Source organism: Ptychodera flava, chromosome 8, assembly GCF_041260155.1.
Source record: "Ptychodera flava strain L36383 chromosome 8, AS_Pfla_20210202, whole genome shotgun sequence".
NCBI classification, from domain to species: Eukaryota; Metazoa; Hemichordata; class Enteropneusta; family Ptychoderidae; genus Ptychodera; species Ptychodera flava.
The window spans coordinates 10,551,604-10,576,746 of NC_091935.1; the positions used below are offsets into that span (position 1 = coordinate 10,551,604).

The 25,143-nt window shown below is 36.5% G+C and overlaps 1 long non-coding RNA gene across 1 annotated transcript; it reads left to right on the plus strand.

Annotated features, from left to right (window-relative positions):
* The first annotated feature begins 1,303 nt into the window (after nt 1-1,303).
* Nucleotides 1,304-3,690, plus strand: LOC139138453 (uncharacterized). The gene is made up of 2 exons (XR_011553611.1): nt 1,304-1,726; nt 2,756-3,690. It is a non-coding gene; the product is annotated as an uncharacterized lncRNA (long non-coding RNA).
* Nucleotides 3,691-25,143: the final 21,453 nt, after the last annotated feature.

The following is a 25,143-nucleotide window of genomic DNA, read 5'->3' on the forward strand; positions in this document are numbered from 1 at the left end:
GACACCAGCGACGTGTATGTTGTGGACTTTTTATTGGTTTTTAGAACATATAAATATATCAGTTCATCTGACAGTGTACCGTACGGTCGTACATCGAATCGACAAGTATATAGACTTTGAGGCTCTACGTTTTTCACTTAAAGTTGCTATTCAATAACACAAAGACATCGCGACTGAGTCCAACAGCGGCGCAACAAATTTTAATTTCTAGTTTCTGAATCGAATCCCGCGTCAAGTGGTCAAGAAGTACTAACCTAGTCCTGCATGTGAAGGCGAGGTTGTGTCCCGATGAGATTGCATAAATCATGAATGTATAGTTAATATTCAGACATGTAGGCTAAACAATAGTTATCAATATATCTGAAAAGCGTTCATAAAAATTGACATAATAAGATAAAATGTCAAAAAAAGTTCTTTTTTTTTCAATTGAACTTATTTATCGCATTTGCTATAGTCTAGACACACATGCTTGTCTTGAAATCCATTTCTCTTTCACGCACAGACACTTCTCCTTGTCTGTGCACACACATAGTAGATCGACCTGGTTGGGCGCTGTCGTGCTTACAAATACATTTCTTCGCCGCTTCGAAAAACATCTCGCCAACTTTCAACTTTGGGGCATGGGCTACGTCTTTGTAATGTTAAAGAAACTAATGACAGTAGGCTGGACATTATTTCGGTCAAATAAGAATATAATATAGTCGATAAAAATCCTTTTTATCAAGCATGTGTCAAATATCTAATCACAGTCGCCCGTCCGGAGACGTTAGACTGTCTATGATTTCATCAACAGGGAACGAAAATATTTCGATTTATTGACAAACATAACAAGAATGAACGTTTTATTTTTCTGAAAAGTAAACTCGTCTTTCCCTGACATCTCCGTTCCGTGAGGGAATACTCAGTCCTCAGTCAGTATGAAGGTCTTAGCCGCCTCCGTATTACTCACTCAGGCCATGGAATTAGTAACAGCTCTTACTAATTCCATACTCAGGCCGAAACTTGGTTGTTTTGCCAAAGATCTCGTCAGCTTTCCGGTTTATTGCATGGGACACGTCCGTATGCGTTCGCAAGGAACCCGCCACAGTAACTTAGGATACTATATCGGTCAAATTAACACAGCATATTGAAGATGAAAATTCTTTTATCGATTGACTCAAAGAGCTAGAACGAGTCAGTGAATCTGTAAATAGACGGACGGGATATAGGCACAGGCAAGTCTGTATATAAAAATTGATCCCCCTAGCCTGCTCTTCGTAGATGAATTCGAACCTGTCTCTTAATTAATCTGGTGAATCACAAATCTATGGTGCATTGTGTAATATTTTTTGTCTAACAAGAGTGACAGAAATTGCATTTTGTCATAATTGAACATTAATAATAATAACTTCTAAGCAAATTCGTCCTGTGAATATTTGAGCACTTAGGGGGTCGTAAACAGTAAAGCGCCACCTTGATGACTTTGCTGTACCTGTGTTAAAGTTGTACCTGGTTCCTGGAGTGGGTTGTCATGCAGTTACGAGCCGTCCAGTTCGACAAGGAACACGTTTTATTCAAGTTATTCTCCGTTCAACCCCAGTTTAACCATGACGAAACTACACAACCCATTTTCGAAACTTGGACGGAAGAGAGCAAACTTTTCAACAACAGCGACATGTCGACAAGTACCTAAATCGCCGCAATCATAGTTATACAACATCAGCTGGACAGCCGTTGTGTAATCCAGGTATGTATCGTTGTCCTCTCAACTTGTCCCAGTGTTTTCGATACTTTTTCTTGTATACCTCTTTATAGAAATATCTTTATAAGGTACAAGTATCTAACATTTTAATATGTTTTCATTCACCAATAGTCCTGACTGTTGCAAATGTACACCAATTCCTAGCTCTCCGTTCCAAAGCCCATATAAAGGCTTTATGCTAATATGACCTTTTCATGCCATGCCCTGCATCAGACCCAGGAAAGAGTGTAAATGCCTTGCAGACATATGTTCACGCATAAGCCCTAAAATGACAAAGTAACAGGAATGGTTTACGTTCTACCGTTCGTTAAATCCCGACTCGAAAAGGTCAGGGTTCGTAAAAACTGAAGTCTTAAGAAGACTAGGCGATTGTGTCTTTTGTTTTCCTCTCAAAGTGCAGTCATTGTATAAATATGTTGCGAGGATTTTGGATTAATATGACCAGACTCTTAATTCTTACATCTCAAAATTTATGTTCCATGTATTGTGATTTCATGATGGGAAGAGCCCTATTCAATTTTGGGGGTCGTTTTGGTAGCATTCTTAGAGGCATATGCATCTCCATTCACTCAGTTGACATTCAGCGATGGCCACTACTATAATTAATTACATTGTTATGCAAATAAGCCATTTTGCTATCAGTAATTCCTTGGGAGCAGACTTTTCACACCTGACCAAACCTTTCGAACTTCTAAAAATTGGGTTTTCTTTCAGTGACAAGAAAGTCAAGCTGATGCTTTAGCGCTGAAAGATTCACACAATTCCTTGAGCCAATGTTAATGCAGTATTGTTTTATAGCAAATAATAACATCTTTTTCAGCAATGTTAAAAGCTGAAAATGAAGAATCAAGAGATAAAAATATCACACAATTTTCATAGATAATTGCGAACACAAATGTAAATAACACTGTTATTCAATAACGCAGTGACCCTTATCTCTTATTTATTCATTTACTGCCTCTGTGATTAGTTACCCTTTTTACTAATCTGTTTTCAATTTATTTTGTCTTGCAGGCCATAAAGACGAATCATCGTGTGCTTCTGAATGACGACAACATGACTCTTGACGGGTTTACTCCTGAACTGATGTAAGATGAAAAAGAGGAGGGTGTATTTGTCGTCTTGAGGTCTCCTGCTTGAAGAGCAAACCCATTGAATGAACTTTCATGTAAATTGGATGCCTGTCTAAAATAAAAAGTGTATTTTAAAATTCTAAGAGGAAGGCAGTCATTCTACTCATTGCATCTGAAAGCAGTGAGGAAATACGCAGCAGATCTCATCTTATCAATGCATTATGATTACCCAGATTTCACTACCATTGTTGACTCAGTTTTTTCAAACGCTGATATCTCTTGGCCCTCCACCTGTCCCTCCACAGTTAACATATCTTAAAACAACTTGTTGTGAACTTTGGTTTACATGAAATTTTCTCTTAAACCACTTGTTCATTTGCTTTGAAATTTAGTAGGCAGGTTCCTGAAGCCAAAACAACCGAGTAAGATTTTATTAAATTATGGTGAAGTTTGCATGTAATTGTATTTTGGTGGCAATTTTAGCCCTTTTAATGAAACAAATATCTTCTGAGAAACTGCAACTCAACTTATTCCTTTGAAATTTTGCACTCAGGTTGCCACTGGTGATCTGAGTTAGTTGTCTTCTGATATATGTTGATCCCCATTGATGAGTTGTAATGCATGCCAATATCACGAAGGGGCTCTGTTAGCCGCAACATAGCTTGTTTTCTTTCCAAACAAAAAAGAACATGTGCTATACCCGATTAGAGAATTTCCCAAAGACCAGTGCAGTAATTCCAATATCTGTGCAACATGCAACTGTTCTGAAATATTGTTTACAGTTCTAGTGGTTCTTTTTACTCCTTTATGTATTTATTTTTTAAAACTCTGATTGAATTCTAGTTTTGAAATAAAGTTTTAATTTTTCTTTGTAAATATTTGCTGTGTAAAATATTTGTTGAGTGTGCGTGTGATAAGTGACACTACTTCTGGCGAAAATATGTCATCATGTTGGTAAAAGATCTATAGATACATAAACAACTTTTTACCCAATTGAGTCCTTCTTACCCTCACATGATTTAAATATCGAATCACAACAGTGATCCTCAAGTTTATAATTGGATGAAATGTTGAAATGAAATAATTTGCCTTAGATTAGTACACGCCTCTCGGTGGGCTTTCATTGATTTAGTGGCTGAAATTATTACGTGAAAATTCAGTATTGTTCACTGCCAGCATTCTAATGTTTGAGAAGCTCAAACCAAATATGATAATTACAGATGCCATATATGGTAACATTTGTATATAAATACAGAACTGTATTAACCAGAATTTATGTAAATCCTGAAAAATAAACAGGAAGCGCTGCCAGTACATTGGCTAGAAATACACGTAAATACAGGCAAATGTAGCCCTTTATTTACAGTGAATATAGGTAAATACAGGAGATGTATTTACCATGTATCAACAGTGCATATACAGGTAAATACAGGCTGTATTTACCTGTATTTACCATAAATACATGGCTGTATTTACCTGTATCTGTCTGAATTTGCAGCAAATACAGCCAAAATACAGGGTCAATACACTCTGTATTTTAGCCTTTTCACGCAGTGTTGGCAATGTTATTTGTATTGATTCATGATAAACTGTAATTGTTACTTCATAAACGTTTATATGACAACTAGTGAACTACCGGTATGCCCAGTTTCCCTCTGATGAAAGCAGTTCACGTACGTACACGACGTCAAACCCTGCAGCAGGGCAGGTATAGATTTTCTGTAGCGTGTAAAAATTTTGGACAAAAATTGGCAATTTTTACAATGATAACAGCCTATTGCGATAAACAAGGGACGTATTATGCAATCATTATCATTGCAATGGTAACCGCACTGCCCACCTTCCACTTGCAAGCTGAAAACTATAGCGTTCCGTCTAAAAACTGGCAATTTTTGAATCTAATTATTAACACAGGGGGCGCTCTTCTATAATTCAATCCCAGCATTCTTTGCGTATGCTCCCGTTCATATGCACGACAGTTTTCTCCCTTTATCTATATTAACGAATTTTTGTATCAGCGACAATGTGCATAATAACGTTTACTGGCTAATAAAGAGGTATATTTTATAAAAGGCATGTTATATAATAGTAATTTGTTTCGTTTTTGTTTATTTACGAGTACTCAAAAAAAACCCATGGCGGCGCCCTGAAAGAAGGGTACACTTCCGGTTACTCGCATAGTATATTATGAATAAGCGCATGCGTAGTCAGTAAGCCGCTGGCGCGACTATTACTGGTTTTGCTTCTTGTAATGCCCAGTACTTTACTTTTCTATGTATCTTAAGTTTAATAGTTGAAACCGTCATTCTCATAAATCAGAAAGGTGTGGTTTCCATGACACAATGATTGATAGTTCCTCGAAACGGTAAAATTTATGAATTGACCACATAACATACGACGTTTTAATCACAGGGAAATGAGAGAAGTGAAACGTGGTAAATGCAATAAATCAAAGTGTTTACATTGTTTTACAAGCCTGTGTGTTCTAGCTCCTTTCGTCAAAAGATCATGAAATTCAACGAAAAGGACCTCTGCTTGACCCTTCTTTCAGAGATGAAATTATATAGAAATGAATTAGGTTGAGAGATACATTCAATGTAGAGAAATTGAATTTAAATAAATATTTGCTAATCTGCAAATTGATTAGACTGAAGTCCCATCTGAGATTTCAGAGTTATCATTACTCAGCAAAAGAAGTCGTCTTGTCTACTACTGATTCTGTGCGCCATAGTTGTAATTTAATGATGTGCTCAGATTTTTATACTTTAAATACTTACATATATACAAATGTACTTGGTTTAGGAAGCTTTTGGAGTTAGAAGAGATTTCAAATTGTTGAGACCAGTCTCCTTTTGTAGGAAAGATTTGTACACCCCAGTTACAGATTTTTCACGCCATCGCCATGGCAATGGCAAAATTAAAGTGCGCGTGATAAATTTGTAAGCTGGGAGAAAGCATGCTACAACGTGGCTAATGGCCACCTTTGCAGCACAGCTTCGTGTAATGCTTTCCTTGTCTTCTGCTGTGTGGACTCAAATCGAAGACTGTGAAGTGAAGCACGTCTTATTATGAAATTTGTACTTGCTTTCGCTTACCAGCAACATGCTCATTTTAAATCTGTCGGTCTCGGACCGTCGGACCGACGTTAATTTCGCACACTGTGTATAAGACATGCCACGTCTTTTAGATTTCTTAATTAATATTTGCTTTTCAAGCCATTTGTCGCTATTGATTGGCAGAGACATACAGCACTGGAAACTTTGCGATTCAAAAATTGCGGTGGATGCACAGAAAAAGTCTCGTCAATAACTTTGTCATAGAGACATGGCTTTGCTCTCTCTCTCTCTTTTTTTAGAAGCGATCTTAGTTGTTTTTTTATTTATTTACTTTTCCATTTGCTTGTTTACATTTGTGAAGAAATTTCAAAATAACTGTTCTCTGTTTTTTGTACAATGTTTTCAAAATCGAAAGCTCTTCAGTTAAATACCTTTTCATGAGCTTCATGTTTGTACATCTTGCTTTATACACAGCAAAAGTTGCCACAATGATCAAAACATTAATAATCATGAAGCATTTGTAAGATATCTGATATCCTACAATGATATTACTCCAATTTTAATACAATATTGATATCGAAGGCCTTATTGACAGCATTATTAAACTGCTTCCAAAAAGGAACAACGTCTGCACATTCAAATAGAAAATGTTTGCAGTCGTCAGTTACTTTACAGCGGTTACATAAATAAGTGTCTACAATTTTCCATTTAAATAAATAACACTTATGAGGTATCTTATTGTACAATAATACGTAATTAAATTGTGCAATTTTGCGAGGTTTTGTATTCTTTGCTTTCATTTCCAATAATTTCTTCCAGTTTCGCAAGAAGCATAGCACAAAATTAGCATTAGCAGACCTTATAGCTGAAATATCTAAGCAAATTGACGATGGTTATGTTACTTTTGTATTTTATTGATTTTAAAAAGGCTTTTGACACGATAAATCACACAATTTTACTATCAAAGCTAAGTCATTATGGGATTAAAGGGTCCACTCTGAACTGGTTTAAGACTTACAGTGAAGGCCGACAACAGTATGTTAATATAAACAACTGTACTTCAAAAACTCAAATAATCCCTTGCGGAGTTCCACAGGATGTATCCTAGGCCCTCTTTTCTTTTTAATATATATCAACGATATCAGCAAATCATCTCAGACATTTCAATTCAGGTTATTTGCTGATGACACCAATTTATTTTATTCAGATAACATACATAGAATTGATCTGGATATTTTAAATACAGAGTTAACAAAAGTACATACCTGGTGCAAGTCCAACAAGCTTACTGTTAATGTTGACAAAACAAACTACATTATCTTTAAAACTGCTCGCAGAAATTTTGACCCTCAGGGTGCTTTATTTGTTGGTGATCTGGCAATTCAAAATGTTTTTTCTGCTATCTATCTTGGGGTTACTCTGGATTCTTCTTTAACATGGAAATATCACATTGAAACAATTATCAAGAGTTAGTCAAAAAGTAGGTCTTATATCATATTTACGTTATTATCTTCCAAAATCAATTTTATTGTTATTGTACAATTGTTTTATTCTCCCTCATATAATGTATTGTATTGAAATATGGGGAAATGCGTATAAAACCTATCTAGACAGGATTTTTAGATTACAAAAGAGAGTGGTCAGACTGATAACTTTTTCTAGTAACATTACACACAGTGCTCCATTGTTTCAGCAACTTGGAATTCTCAATGTTTATAAACTTTGTAAGTTTCAGACCTGTATATTTGCTTTTGACTTAAAAACTGGTCATTATGGGCATTCATTAGATCGTTATGCTTCATCAATTTCACATACATATGGAACACGTTTATCTACTGGCGACAATTTTGTTATTCCAAAGGTAAATTTAAAATTAACTCAAAATAAAATATATTATTCTATTGCTAAGCATTGGAACGAAATTCCAAGGACGATAAAATCTGTACAATCAAGAAATTTATTTAAAACCTCACTTACAAATTTTCTTTTGAACTCAGAACAGTGAATCTCTGTATTTTTTGGTTTTTTATTTGTTTTCACCTCGCTGTTGAAATGTAATATGTACTTCTTGAAAAGGATGGCAAACTATATTACTATGATATCATGATTTGTATGAATTCTGGGCCAGGGACTTGATTAGTTCCACTAGAACTACTTCCCTGGTCCCCACCAGTAATGTTGACACATTTTTTACTGGTGAAATAAAGTCATTATCATTATCAGTTTATTTTCTCATGACATATATTTTCCCAAATTGATGGGGCATTAGATTTTGTGATTTTCTTTGCTACCAATGCCCTATAAAAATCTGAACATTCAAAGTTGAATAAATCTTTATATTTTCCATTCTTGTCCGATTTAAGTATTACAGGTTTCAATTTGTTAACCATCAGTTTTGAGTTATTATTCATCATTATTTTGACCCACACCTTAGCAATTGCTTCTTTTAATATTTTATACTCTACTACCCAGTTTCTCTTATTACTCAGTTTATCTAGAATTTGTCGTTCAGATATATAATTTCCATTAACAAATAAATCAGCCTCATGGATAATTCCAGACTCAATCCATTCTTGAAAATACAGAGCTTTTCCTTTGTCTGAAATAAATTTGTTACCCCAAATAACCTGGTTTCCAATCTCATTGAGATTAAGACCGGGATCATTACACACATTCATTCATACCAAATGGCTTTGCTCTCACTGCGATGGAAGTTTCTGTTTCCTAAAAATCTATACCTTAATCAGAATCACAGGACAAGAAATCCTAAACATAGTTCACTTAGTGAATTTTACAGATTTTAAAATGCATTTAGGAAACTCTCTCTTACCGTTGTCCATTTCATGTGTCATAAACCTAATGGCGTAGGGTTGATAGAGGAGAATTTATCACTGTTCGACAGGTGCATTACTTTATGTTCATATTTTACGCTCGATAAATAAACAGTTTGTAGATAAGGCACACATGTTCCGCAGATAAGAAATAAAACACTGTAGTTAAGGCTACCAATAAAAAGAACAGCGTCTAACGAATTAGAACCAGAACAGGCAGTCAGCATAGTGTATACTATCTCGAACTGACCTTTGCAAACAGAAACCTATGCTTGGCAGTTTCAGTCGATTCGGAACTTGCGGTTCTTCAGGGCTTTTTAGTATTGTCAGTTGATGAATTCGGCTTTATTATTTCCGTATTATAAATGTGAAACATGAATAACTAAAACATATTGAAAGTAATAATTCTATGCATCATAATTTGTGCAATTAACTTCACACAGAAAATAAAACGCAAGTACTTTTTGTCAAGTTTTCACATGTTTTAGAGAGTAAAATCTTATGAGTCACGAACTGAGTGTGTCAGTTCAATTGATGCTGAGCATAGATCTCGAGGTGTGAAGTTCGTGATATATATTCCGCTTTGTTGATGTCCTAATTTTCTAGTCTCTTTTTTAATTGCAGTTATCTACAAAACCTGCATTTCTGATGTACAAAGCCTTGTACATCGAACATAAAACCCGTTTTAAAGCCATTTCCTTATTTGCATGTCATAATAAATTCAAATAATCGCGTGATCTATACAGTGACTCGGCCGATAGGCATTTTACGCACTTCCATTTTTCTGCAGCGAATTTCTATTTACATATCACGTTTGAATCCCTGATATGGTACACATGCGATCTCGACAAATTTGTGGCCGTGAGTTATCTCAGATTAAAGCTTGCATTTAACAGTCGCCTTGACTCTTATTCCATGTTAAGAAATCGTCAAATGAAGTGACCATTTTTCCGCGGCAGATTACAATAATCTGCTTATTCTTTGTAGTTCGATGAAGGAATAACTAAATCGTTCGGATTTATTTTTTTCTTTTAAACAAGAGTCATTCAGGGTTTATTTGATAAATTTTTCGCATTTTCTATTGCATTCCTTTCACCATTACGTGATCGTCGATCATAAAGCGGACGCATTATAGAAGCCAATTTATTGTCTTCGAGGGGGGAGTAGGACCAAAATTCGTTTTTGTCGGTCAAAATGCTATAAGAACAAAAACAACGAAAGTCGGAAGTGAAACTAACAAATACGACATTTTAATCGCCTAAACTCACGACCCCGGGTAATGACTTCTCTCTTGCACAATTATAGAATGCGTCTTTTTGTGCATTTGCACAATGAAAATCATTCTAGATCGACACTTTCTGAAATATCTTCCCTCGTTTTGTCCATGTTGTGTCCTGCCATGAAAAATCGTACCTCTTCGTAGTCAAACCAACCTTTTTGTAGGTTAACAAGTCAGAAAGGGGCATTTGAACGCGTTTTGAGTTTTGTTAGGGGCATTTGAAAGGACCGGAGGACTTCGGATCCTCCCACTCAACCCCAACCCCATCCAAGGTGTTTATGAATGCAACCTAAATTAGTGTGCTCTGCTAGTGGTCTCAACAAAAAGTGTGCTGCTACGGGCCTACACACAGTTCTATGAACCTATTGTATAGACATTTGCACAAACATTGCTCTTGTATGTAATTAATTTTTGTACGAAATTCCACTGACCAGTTCAAGACCTACAAAGCCCCACAGTCAATTCCCGTTTCCAAATATGGATGAAGTGACAGATGTATTGAGAGTGCACAGCACAAGTTCGAAATCATCTCACAAACATTTATTCGGGTCTTTCACTGCCTCCACATTAACAAAGTACCTATAAGAACGGAATACATATATGTCTGAGTTTTCCTATACCTACACTATCTGTTTGGAGAACATCTTTTCAACAGCGTGCACTTTCCTTCTAAGCTGGTTGCTGTAATATTTGTTTTGATGGGGAAAATGCGTCATTTGTAGACAGCGCCGTCAAAGTCCGAAGCCCTCTTCAGCCTGTAAAAAGTCATAACGTACTCATGAATGACGATTATCTGACAAAACCACGCTTAACTGACAAACCCCACACTACCCTGCAGCCTGAGGAGTCTTTTAGTTTATTAACACAAATTATCATAATTGCCATAAGTTGCAACTTAATTACAAAAGTAGTGATCAACATTACGAGCAATATTCAGCGTGTATACCTTTAATGAAATATAGCTATATATACAAATTAGAAATCAGCTCAGCTGAAATGCTTACTTCTTTCACTCTAGTCAAATCATTGTATCATCATTTAATGTTGCAAGTTTTGTTGCCTTTGGTCTAGTCCTTCAACTTTCATACGCCAGATTGTGAAAGCTCACCAAATATACACATTAGAAATTTTCTCAAATGAAAATGCTAAATATTTTTCACTACTTTCATACTATTGTCTAATAGCTAGCACTTTCATCACTTTTGGTCGTCCTTCTAGTTAAATATCAATAACTGGACAGTTCATTAAATATGCCAACTACTAACTAGCTTACCAAAATGTTAAACGTCTTTCACTTCTATTATATCATCGTCATATCAATATACCTGGCAAGTTTTTTCAACATTTATCATGTCCTTTTAGTTAGATGTCCCAAATTGGGAAATATGCACATCATGATTTAACTTATATGAAGATGCAAACTTAAGTGTCTGTCACTACCACTATGTCATGGTTTCATCAATATTCATGGTAACTTTGGTTTGGTCATTCCAGTTTAATGCGTCAAATAGGGAAAGTTAGTTAACATGAAAATCGGCATTGCTCAATGTTAAAATGCTAAGCGACTTTCATGCATTTTATATCAAAAATCTAAGTAAGATCTAAGTATATTTAATGTACATAGAAACTCGTCACATTGGTCAGTCAATCCTTACAACTAAATTAGGAAAGTTAATTACACATGCAAATTAGTTGTAAGCTTATGTAAAAATCCAAAGCAAGTCTCTTCAATATGCATTGAAGTGGCATGGTCTACCACTTGTCGGTTTAATTTAAAGCTCATGGAGTAACTAAAATTTCCTCCGGCTTATTTTTGTGAAAACCGAAAATGTAATGTTCCCCCATAGAGTTAAGTCAGGCGTGGTTGCCATTTTGAATGTGAAATATCGGTAAATTTAAGTAGTCTGTTTACACAGTGTTCACAAAAAAGAACTGAGTTAATTTGTTGTTCCTTGCAAAACCTAAAATCACTGCTATCTACTGTTGAAAACATGCATGTTTACAATCCTGAGTATGGATATTATTATGAATATAGGCAAATACCGTCTATTCAAACCTGTTCGGACAGAATGCATCAGCAGTCAGCAGAGATGGTTTTTCCCTTGAGGTTTGTTAACAAAGGAATTGACAGTATTAACACCAGCAATACTTTAAACGACAAAGATGCCATGGAAAAAATTTTAACCATATTTAAATTTCGAGAACCCCATATAGTTTCCTACACATATACAATAACTAAGCTTATAGGAAGGAAAGTTTTTTAATTATGACAGGGCCTTGAAGGATGTAGACCTGGAGAGCTTATGCAAAGAAGTGGGCCTGTTTAGAAGAAGAAGACGTTGAGTGTCTCTCTGACTGGTTACATACAGTCAGAGATAAAGTTCGATCACGAATTTCACGTCTTCGTTCTTCAAGCATTGTCATCAACACTGCATTTTCCTTTGATGACTCCACCATACGTGAATGCCTAGATGCATTGCATAATAGATATGTTGTTGTTCCTGCAGACAAGGCTAATTGAATAACATCATTTTTGTCTGCAAGCAATACTACATTCAGTGTTTGATGAATGAACTGAAAATTGCTTCAGGTGAGAGTAATACCACCTACTGTCTCTCAACCCTATCTGAAAAGGAAATATTTCAGAATCATTCATCAGTATTAAATAAATTTGGCATCAAGCTGACGAATGATGACAAGGTTCTACCTCGACTATATTGGATTCCTAAAATCCACAAGAATCCCTATAAACAACGTTTCATAGCTGGTTCTAGCAGATGTACAACCAAGCACTTGTCACAACTCTTGACTATAATTTTATCCATTATAAAGCCTGGTCTGGTACGCTGTTGTGGCAAGGTTTATGAACAAGTGGGATTAATAAGATGTGGATATTTAAACATTATACAGCATTATTACAAACTTTAGAAACCAACAACAGCATGTACGGTTCAATCCACAAATTTTATTTTTTTACACTGTTTACCACAATTCCAAAAAACAAGCTTAAAACTAGGCTGTCATTATTGTTAAACAAGCCTTCTTTCACAAGAATGACAGTCGCAGGTATGAATAAATTGTTATCAATCTCAACTCAAGCTATTTTAATAACAACAGTGATGGCAAAAGCAAAAATACACTGACATGGAAGTAATTAAGATGCTACACTTCCTAATTAACAACATACATCACATTTGATGGAATGACGTTCAGACAACTATAGGCATTCCGATGGGAACAAATTGTGCGCCACTTCTTGTAGACTTATTTTTTGTATTTATATGACGCTGAGTTCATGCAGTCTCTTCATAGTTCTGGGTCTAAGAAAGCTGCAACATATTTCAATAACAGCTACAGATATATCAATGATCTGATTAGTTTGAACAATCCTGGTATTTCAAATTACCTCCATCACACTAATTACCTCCATCACATCTATCCAGATGAATTAGAAATAAACAACAGGAAGTGCGAGCTCAGCTCATATCTTGATCTGTTTTTTGAAATTAGACAAAATATATTGCACACTAAGCTGTATGACAAAAGGGACGATGTTAATTTTGAAGTCATTAACCTTTCCAACTTAACCAGTAATATTCCACCGGGGCCAGACTTTGGTGTATTCATTTCACATCTCCTTAGATACTGTAGAGCTTGTGATTCATATGAAGACTTTCAAGTGAGACGCAGCTTTCTAGTCTTAAAGCTAGTGAGACAGGGCTTTCACAAAGTAGGTTGGCTAGATCATTTAAGAAGTTCTATGGTAGATATGGGGATCTTATATCAAAATATGACAAATCTGTTACTCAGATAATGAGAGACAGTATTCCTGGCTTTGACTCACAACAGTAATTTGGCAACTAGCTGAATTACCGTACAACTACTTTGTCACTTTAGTTCGATCTTGACGTGTATAGCATGCTAGCAGGGTACTCTTACCCATTCCAGACACCTGGTACCACCACTTGACTAGTGGTTAGAGATTGCACTATTGATTTTGTCAGTGATTTTGTCGTTGTTTTGTTTATTGTTTTGGGGGCCCAGTGATTTGCTTACCTTCAATGATAACGAGTGCGGAGTTGAGGCGATTTTCGGATACTCATGTTGGAAAAAGATAGCAAAACAGTAGTATTCAGGTGAATGCTATAGGGAGTTTGGTCATGATAAGTGCCTAATAACCAGGTTAGAGCGTTGGCAGATTGTAAATTGAATACAAATTGCTTTTACGTGCGTTTACTAGCAGATTTCACGCAGATTCGGCGGCTCGTCAATGGAATGTTCCATAGCTGTGGTTGTGGCAGCGTAACAGCAAAAATCGCCTCCACAGTAATGGACCCTCGTCTTTGCCGCACCGAAGTATGCAGGTTTTAATTCTTGAGTGCCTTTAAAATATAAGCATAACATACGTACCACATTATACTTTCATCGCAGCACCAGCGTACCATCAGCATATGCAATGTAATGCAAAACCAAAAATAATATATAACCAGAATATCGATGGCGATAATACAGCGAAATGATCAACCGCTATAAGTAGCTTGTTGACAGGGTAACACTTTTAAAAGTCTGGTGATCCCGACACTGCGGCGTTTAACAAAAATATTACCCGTTCCCTTGCAGTTCTACAATTTCAGATGACCTCTGCCTCTGATTGTGTCAGCACTCTACCGGCCATAATGCCATATAGTTAAGGCTCCCTTAGTGTGAGATGAGTCGGTGGCATTTCAATATTAGATCAAATGACCCTATATCAGTATAAAGCGTAAAGACATTTGACACAGCATTTACGGCCAAAACGGAGTCAGCGTGGACTCTCTCTTGTGCCGCGCAACAAAATAAACGCAGCCACTGACGTTTATTACAGACAAAACATACAGACAATGTAGCAAATATCATGAAATCTTTTTTATTGAAAAGGCGTGCTGGCGTTACCAGGACTGTTTTGAACGTGCTGATTTCATCATGGATGTTAGATAAATATATCCATGTCTAGAACAAAAACTAATGAACAAAGTTAAATTTCAATATTTCAACGATTTTATCCAACTCAGAAACTGAAACGAGGGCTTTCCGTCTTTGGGGAAAAAATTGACCCTAAGCATGGATAGGGTCAATGGTAACACTAAAATTTTAAAACAAGAACATGCAAGAAAATGTCAACAAGTTCGTAAGCCTGGCAATAATAGCCGTGTTCCTTGCCATTCAAGGCGTTTGTGGATACGATGGTGGAGGTTCTTTGGGAATAGGTGGGAACCATTCATCGGTACGGATACTACTAGTCGCTGATGTGTTTAGCGGGAGAGGAGTCGAGGAGTCGGTCACATTCACAGTCGCTGACGGTGTGCTCGCTGTTGTCGGAATTTCACCTGGACGTTGATAATAGACGTACGGTGATGAAGGTGGCATCGCATAATACGGATAGGGTGTGTAGTACTGGCAATACGAAGGCAGCAATCTGTATTGAGCTGCGTGCTGCGGAGTTTGCTCGGTTGACGCTATCCCACTTTCGCTGAAGCTACCACCACCTCCTCGATCGGGCGTTTGTGTAGATTCGGGCGCAGGAAACGTGATACCGCGCCGTTCAAGCTCTTTCTGTACAGGATTTACCGTATTTTTGTTTTATTCTCAAACCCATCGTATTTTTTCACCATCGACTCAATAATTGAATGCCATCTCTTACTCTCTCTCAGAGGGTCGTTGGGAACTTTCCCGCCGTAATGACGTCGAAGGAGAGCAGTATCGGCGTTGACAATGACTTGGCGAACTCTGCCATTCTTCATATATTTATCCGGGTTACTATTCACCAGATATGAACATATTTTGCTCTCAAATGTATTCATCATGGAATCAAATACTTTCTGTTTAACTTCCAGTGCAGTTTTTAACTTCTTCAATTCGTTTTCCGCCGCCAATTTCATGTTAGCGACCCCCGTCAGTTCTTTTTTGCTATCGGGGTGGAGATCCACTTCACCGCAAACAAGTACGCTGTCGCATTCTTCGCCGGTACACTTTGCTTTCGTGTGTCCACTTCTCATGTGACATTTTCGACATAGTTTTTTAGTCATGTCTTTGTACACCTTAGGATTGAATAAATCATCCATCTCTACGTATTTCTTCGTCAATAATTCTACTTCTGCTACCTTTCTGGCGACTTCACAACGTTTCTGCTCCATATCTAGTTCCATGGGGCTCTTGTACACGAAACGTCCACACTGTAAAGTTAAGTGTTAAAGGATAGAACACCAATTAAACGCCTTTTTGTAACACTTTTTGAACGCGTCTAGACGTTCAGAAATTTAACACTACGTGTTCAACCAACGTTCAATTTTTTAACACACGTGTGCAGATTTTGAACGCTACGTGTTCATCAGACATTATATTGAACACCACAGTGTTCCATATCTGAACACACGTTGCACATGAAATGTGTTCAAAAAATTGAACGCATTTACGCGTTCAAAGGGCTGTAACACTTTTTGAACGCATGGACGCCGTTCAACGATAAGTGTGTTAAAGGCTAGAACACATAATGCGCGCTTGTTGAACACCTCTAATTTTGGGCGTTCGTGGGTGTTCAAGCCTTGAAATAACATTACAGACCACTGATATACAGTAAAATTATTTTATTCTAAAAATACACAAAACATTTCTAGAGTAAATACAATAATTTACTGTAAAGTGGGCAAATAAACATTGCCAATTTGTATGTAAAGTTTGTCATAGGAAACTACCAACGGTGTTAACATCCTCCTATCAAAAGCATAAGCAATAAAAATCCCCATGAACACTGTAGATCGTTTTAAAAAATATGAACAAAGTAATGACAAAACAGGTTTACTTAAATATTGTGGATAACGTTTTTAGGTTCATACTTGTTTAAAATGTACAAAAAATCATCTGAAAAAGCTCAAAATTTGGCTTACTTATTGTGTTGAAAACACATATATGTATGGAATGCATACAATTGTAAATTTTGAAGAAAAAAAGTTAGTCAAGGCTTCTCTAGTGCACATGGTATATAGTTGTTCACATTAAAGTAAACACAACATGTCAAGTTGTCAAAGTGTCACAGTAAGGCACAACATGCAGAAAGTGGGGAAATTGGTCCTTGGCAGGGTAAAACCTTTTTCCTTGTCCAACAAAGTCCTTCATAAACAAAAAGGTTTGTTTGTTTGTAATATCTTTAAATAAACAATGAAATAAATCGGTGACATTTCAAAAATCTACTTCTCAGAAATTAAAAACATATTCGTAAAGACCTTTCAAATTCTGGTGTACCTTGCTATTAATTTTTATACAAATGTTTTTACCAAAAAATTGTAAAATTCACCCTTAAAATAAAAAATGTAAATTTCATCATAACGTATATATATCACTCCTGGTAATTCCTCATATCTTAAAAATGTCTGAAATGTCTTTAATTTCTCAAAAATACAAAGTTCCAAATTTCTGCATAATTTGAACAATCTGAAAAAGGCTATCAGTAGAGATCTATGTCTCAAATATCAAAGCTGTTCAATCAGTAGTTTGAAGAAGATTTTTAGAGATTCTTAGACCAAAAATGACGAAAATTGCAATGAAATATACAAATTTGAATATTTTATTACAACTAGCAAAATTTGACTAGGGTCATTCTTAGGGACATGTATACCAAATATTGAAGAAATCAGTAAAAGAGAAGAAGATTTTTGCCAAAAATAGCAAAATTAGCATCAAAAATATAAATTTGCATAGTTCATCATAATTTGAACATATGTGATTAGGGTAATCCCTGGGGACCTGTAATCCAAATATTAAAGAATTCGTACAGGCTGTTTTGAAGAAAAACTTTGGGATGTACAAATTTGAGGGCAATGCTACACATCCACCTATTTAGCTGACGGCAAAGCTAAAAACCAGTTGCTAAGAACAAGAGACGTGTTGAGCTACAATACAAAATTCTCTTAGGTTTGGTAGCATGCTATGATCAACTAAATGTTAAAAGGGCATAAGCTTCCAAAGACGTGAAGTCTCCTTTATCAGATGCAAGGGGGAATGAAAAATTGAAGCAGAAAGTGACGGAAATTCAGAGTGAAAATTTCAGAAAATTCAGTAATTCTGTCAGAGTGGACATTTTATTACTCTGAATTTTCTGTCGCTTTCAGCTATTATTTTTCATTCCACCCTTGCATCTGATAAAGGAGACTACACGTCTGTGAAAGCTTATCCTCCGGCAACATTTAGTTGATCATAGCATGCTACCAAAGCTTAGATTAATTCAGAAAAAAATTCAGAAACTTATCAAAATTCAGTTACTGACCCCGCGGAAGTTTAAATCTACATTAGAGATGAACTGAAGGTTCTCAAGCTTGTTTCCAGACAGCTACCTGTACACTAATCTTCTTCATTATCTGTACCGCCAGCTTCTGTAACAACTCTTCGATTTTCAGTTATATCCAACTTTTTACATCCTGAAATAATGCAACAATAGGTAATATGGCGAGATGAGACTTTAAATGAAAGACAAGGAGCTGATTAGGTTAAGGAAAAGGGGATACTTTCATATACAGTGCCTCTCTTCAATACTGTTACAAAATATTGGCTTCTTCTTGTCATCAACTGATTAAAATAAAAAAGCCAATCTCTCCTATGCTGAAACAATACATTGTATACTCTACAATGTTTAATTGATTTTTTACATGCGATTGTCTCTACTAAAGACATGTGTCAGCTGTGATTACGCAGCGGTACTATGCAAGGCATATCGATCGCGCTCAGGTCAAGGGTTATCGCTACAGTTGTGTTGCAATGACCCTTGACCCGAGTGAGATCGATCGATACGCCATGGCCAAAGTACCACTGCGTATTCACAGCTTGTTGTTGGTATACCAGCCACTAAAAGAAAAAAGGTTTCTTCACGTAGTTAAGCCATTTCAAAGTACAATACGTTTAATTTCGAAGGATATTAATACAGATGCTTCAAAATCTAATACCTTTAACTATTTTGGAGAGAAAACTTACCCTTTCTGGTCTTGCTTCAGCACGATCACGACTTCGGGGTGCGCTTACAAGAAAAATGTCGCAACTTCCGTTTTGATGCATCATGGGATAGGAAAAAGCACGAAACTTTAACACCAAGTGTTTAGAAATAGAACGCCTCTTGCACGCCGATGTTAAAATTAAACCGTTCATGATGGTTTTCTGATTTTCTTTTCAAATTTTCAAAATTTCAACACGTAATAAACGTATAATATTATTTTGTATACTTTCTTTTTAGAAAAAACATGCTTTCAGCAATTAGACCGGAAATATTTTTCATTTAGTGGAAATTCGTTACACCAAAATCCGTGTACGTTTGCCGGACAGCGAGGCAGTAGTAAATTTAATATAGCCATTGTAAAGTAAAAAAACCCAAAGATTGGTAATTGTTTCACAGTATTGTAAAATTTCTGTGATGCTGAGTTTTTGAACACTTGAAGGAGATGGTTGTTAACACTACGTGTTCAGGTTTAGAACACCATTGTTAATAATATGAACACTAGTGTTAACAATATGAACACTAGCCGTTCAAATTTGAACACCGACACGTACGTTTTGAACGCGTAAAAACGCGTCTAGCGTCCGCTATTTTTACAGTGCAGTATCAGTATCAGTTTTTTTCGGCAAATTCGCGGCACGATCATTACAGCTCAAAACTCGTTTGGATACGTTTCCTACGTTGTCCGATGCCCGTGTTTTACCTGCGTAGACAGATGGAGAACTTCCCTCTTCAATTTTGACAGTTTTAGTCGGAGTACTGCCGAGAAAAGAACTCTGTCGTAGGAACCTCGAATAACTCCGCGGAGTCAAATCCACAAACGTTCCTTTAATGTCCCTGTAGGTAACACGAATCACGCTGAGACGTTCGATGTAAGGTATTTTGGTGCACAACATCTTGCAAAATGCTTCATAATCCATGAGACACAAGTCCCTGTAGTTTGACTCAATGACTGAGCAACGTTCACGATTATAGTAAACGTAGTGAACGTTCACGTCGATAAGTTCAGACGGAGACATATTGCTTAGACAGCGCCATTTTACACGTGCGTGATTGCTAGCGTTTATTTGTTGCAATGATGAACGGCAAATTCGTCCGCCGAAGTTTACATGTAAAAAGTTTCTATTCATTACGCCCTTGCGAAATTACAAAATATGCGATTAAACCATATTCACAATACACTTTTGAACACAAAGAAGTATTTTTGTCAAATATATATTTGAAATATGTCCAGAAAATTCATATTCATTAGAGAACTAATTTATTCCGTGTCCAATGGTACACTCCCACACTGCATCATGCATGGTGATCAAGTCAGGTCGCTTTTCGAACGTACGTCATCTGTGAATGTTTACAAACAAATCTTTTATTGTATATATAGTACAGTAAACTTTGACACTATTCGACTTTTTCTTTCATTCAACGTAGTAAGTAATAAAGTTATTTTCAAAAATCACAATTTTGCAAAATTATAAAATCAGCTCGGTTGTTTACCTTCGCAAGGCTAGATATTTTTATCCCGCGCGACTGGGCGAATAAGCGCGCGCAATGTCGCTTTCTTTTTGACATGCCAGTATCGGAATAATTTTTTTTTGTTCCGGTCGCCAGCTGGCCAGTTTGATTTCGATGTTCAGAATGGAAGGTCGTTCTATGCTGAACAATAAAGGGCGGGAATATGAGTGCGGAAAGGCGATGAGTGGGGAATTACGAAAGCTACTTGTTCGTGAACTGGAGCAGAATGGTGCAAATTCGAGAACACGATACGTACCATTTGGGTTGCTTGCTAGTACGTCAAGAAAATTTAGCATATCGAAGAGTACAGTCACCAATATTTGGCGAAGATTCTGCGACACTGGTGATATAGCACCTAGGAAAAAAGCCACTGGCCCACCTAGAAAACTCAGTGACGACGAAGTCAGGTACATTCAGTTTTTGAAATTAGAGACTCCGTCCATTTCTTACGAGGAAATCCAACAGAAATGGTTGAGTTCAGTAACATAGACGTCTAGTCGTAACTATTGGTGAAACTGTACGTGGTAGACTACCTCAGCAGTATACCTGGAAGAAAATGATACGACCAGCTGCGGAAAGATTTTCGAGGGCAATTTAATTTACACAGAAGCTTATCTTGAAGCACTTCGTCACATTGATCCGTACAGAATAAAATTTTTGACGAATCAGGATTTAGTTATCCGGAGTTTGTAATAGGCTGTACGGACATGCAGCTATCGGCACTCGCTGTGTTGAAATACAACGGTACGCTAAACAACCAAATGTAACGCTGAATCTACTTGTCAGCGCCCATGGCATTTGTCATGCAAACGTAGTGGATGGGGCGTCTGACACTGATTCGTTTCTAGCATTCTTTAACGAGGCAGCAAATTCGGTAATGGACGATGGTACTCCTTCGCTCATGGTTGGCGACGTTGTCATTGTTGACAATTGCCCAACTCATCACAATCGTGGAGGTGAACTTTTGGCACAATTCTTAGATCACATGGGAATACAGTATATTTTCACGCCAACTTACTCGCCTGACTTCAACGCAGCTGAGTATCTTTTCGGACACTTAAAGACACTATGTAAAAGACCGATATTCAGGCATTTGTTTGAGGACAATAAACAATATGCTATACTTCGCGCAGTAATGGAAATTACGCCTGGTGATTGCCTCGGCTTTTTTCGCAAAGTTGGCTATTTGATCATGTAGTTTTTGCTGGGAAATAGGTCCTTTTCCTGAGAAGGAAACAGGTAACCCTAGAAAGACGGTTGCGGTTTTTTTGCCATTTCATTTTACAGTCTGCAGTATACATCATGTATATCTCGCTGGAATGATGAATGTTTTCAGTGTTTCCAATTAAAATATTAATCCGTCTGTAGAGGAATTCTACACACGTAATTATTTGTTACAAAAAGGATACAAATTGAATCTTTTGTTTGATTTGTGCCATTGTTTGATGGCATGTAGTTTGTGTGCTCTGTCTGAAAAACGTCAGTGAATGCGTTTACTTTGTTGCGCGGCACAACAGAGAGTCCAAGCTGACTCCGTCTTGGCTATGAAATTTCAGTCAAAACAGTAGCTGCCGGGGACTTCTGGCATTTTCACAATGGAGACACTCCGGATTTGCACGGGTACAATAAGCGTAATTGTGTGACTATCCGTATAAGCGAATAAATCTTGCAAAGCTCACAAGCGAGATAAAGGGATCTACAAATTAATTTAGTTCTACGTTGACCTACATTGCCACCAGTGAACGGTGATTCAGGATGACCCCATTGATATTATAATTTCTATTTGTTCTGTGAACATGTAAATTCTTTTTAACTTGAATGATATTGATTATCGGACCTGTTTTGAAGTTTAATTTCATAACATAAAATATAAAGTTGTCATTATTGGTGTGGTTTATCTCATCTTCATTCCAAATACGATTTGTTTGGATATTTAATGTTTTAATGCTCTACCAAGATGCTAACCGTTGCATGCCAATTAGAGAAAATTAATCCTATATACCCGTCAACGTTGATAATGATATCGTAGGAAAGACGAAGGCGCATCAGCTTCTGCATCAAAATTTCCATTCTTAGGGAAATGTATATAAATGGAACCAATGTATTCATTTGCCGTCGAATATAGACCTTTACTATCGTCAGAGGTTGCGGCACAGCGTACTGTTGACAAATACGACATAAGCTGCCACGGGAATTCGCTTGATTATTTCAACAGGCGACTCGTCGCCTGGAGACCCATTTGTCGCCAAAATTGCACTGTACCTACACCTGTCCCTACCCTCGTTCTTGGCACAAAATGATGCAAGACAGTTACAAAACCTTCTATTGTTTTTCCCGAAGTAGACACGCCAATACTACAAATTAAGTTAGATTGTAATCACTTGTTTTCGAGTCCTTGAATAGAAGAGATAATATTTTGGCAAGATTAATGTATTAGAATACACAATTAATCCAGTCCATACATGCGGCAGCCTTTGATCACCCTAGATTGTAAGAGTCGGTGGCTCCTTCTTAACAGCCATTCTATCAAACAATCTGTATGTTAGTTTCAAAACTTTATCTAACAATCGGAATATTAGTTTCAAGTCTTATTTCATGTGAATTGCGTGACTGTTTTGTTGTGTTGGTTAAGGTAAGACCAACCTTCATTTCGTCCACCTGTATAAATAGGGAAGAAAAGTTTTGGTGTCATTTATTCAAGCCAAGCGCTGGGATGTGTTTCAGCAATTTGTACCGCCCCTTGTGATTTGAATCTCATCGCCATGAATTTCGGAAAAGGGTTACAGACAAGAAATTGACCTTTGTAATCTAATAATTCTCTGGTAGTTAATAAGCTCAGAACCCCTGTAAATTATACATTTTCTAAAAGCCTAGATATAGGGGAACATTTTGGTAACCACAGTGTCACCATTGTTTACATAACTATCACGTGACAGGTAATTTGTATAAGCTTTAAAATATCGGTTTTCCCTATGTTTTGTCTCAACACTTAAAAATATCTGACTCAAACTTGCTGGAATGCAAGCTGTCACAACGCTCTTCAAAACTGTGTCTCAGATTTTTTTATCTTGCTTAGATTTTTTGAGCACAATTTTAAAGAAATTAACTAGGGTTAAATTCACCGCCCTGGAAGTTTTTTTGGCATAAAAATTATTTTAGAAGGTTAAAAATAATTATGATACACACTTTGGAAGATCCTTAGGACAGCTTGCATTCACACAAATTTCAGCCACATATCTTAAAGCATCGAAACAAAACATAGGGAAAACTGATTTTTGAAAGGTTATGCAACTTACCTGTCACGTGATATTTATGTAAACAATGGCGACACTATTGTAACAAAAATGTTTCCCTATATCCAGGCTTTCGGAAAATGTATAATTTACGTGGGTTCTGACACAGAATTGTCAGGTTAAAAAGGTCAATTTCTTGTCTTCAAACCTTAAGTACAGTTTAAATCAGGTGAAAACACCTTCAGCAACTTTCAATAAAATCACTGTAGTTTAGCAATTCATTGACAGGACACTTGTTAATATTTCTCAGTATAGGCCAGATATCTGTCACCTTCATATATGTAGCAAGTGTAATCAGATCTGGTACAGTAATTTTGACTCATATTACTAATTACAAAAGGTCATTAAATATGCAAATAAGCCATTAATTGACACGGCTAAACGCTTCACAGAAGAGTAAGATATCTGTCAGATCAATATCTGTAGCAGCTTCCATCGAGTTTGGTAAAATAGTTTTGGAGTCAAATTACTAATTACAAAAATTCATGACATATGCAAATGAGACATTTCTTAATGTGACACAGCTCAATGCTTCACAGTACAATCAGACATCTACCAGATCAATATCTGTAGCAACTTTCATCAAATTTGGTGTTGTAATTTTGTAGATACATAAATATCATAATATATGCAAAAGAACCGCGAATTAAGTTGACACTGCGAAATGCTTCACAGGACAGTCAACATCTAAAGCAGGTTTCATCAAATTTGGTGCTGTAATTTAGGAGGTATGTTACTAATTAAAAAGTTTATAATATATACAAAGAGCCATTAATGAACTTGACACTGCTTATTGCTTCACAAAACAATCGGATATCTGCCAGATCAATATTTTGTAGCAGGTTTCATCAACTTTCGCACAGTACTTTCGGAGTTGAATCACTAATTATAAAACTTCATTTAATATGCGAATGAGCTGTTTTTTAACTTAACACTGCTCAATGCTTTATGGCACAATTATATATCTATTAGATTAACATCTGTAGCACTTTCATCAAATTTAATGCTGTAATATCGGAGTTATATCACTAATTACAAAGTTCATTCAATATGCAAGTTAACCCTTAATTACCTTGACACTGCTCAGTGCTTCACGCGACAATTATATTTATCAGATCAATATCTGTAGCAGGTTTCACCAACTTTTGTGCCATAATTCCGGAGTTATATATTTTTTGAAAGGCCGATCATTTATTGTCCATCGAAGAGCAATGTGAACAATGGCATAGGATTCGATAACGTGACAAATACCGCTAGAACCTTGCATGGAAATCTTAGAAATGATTGTGTTGCAAATGATTTTGTTTGAATGGTGAAGAATACATATGTGTTTTGTAACTTC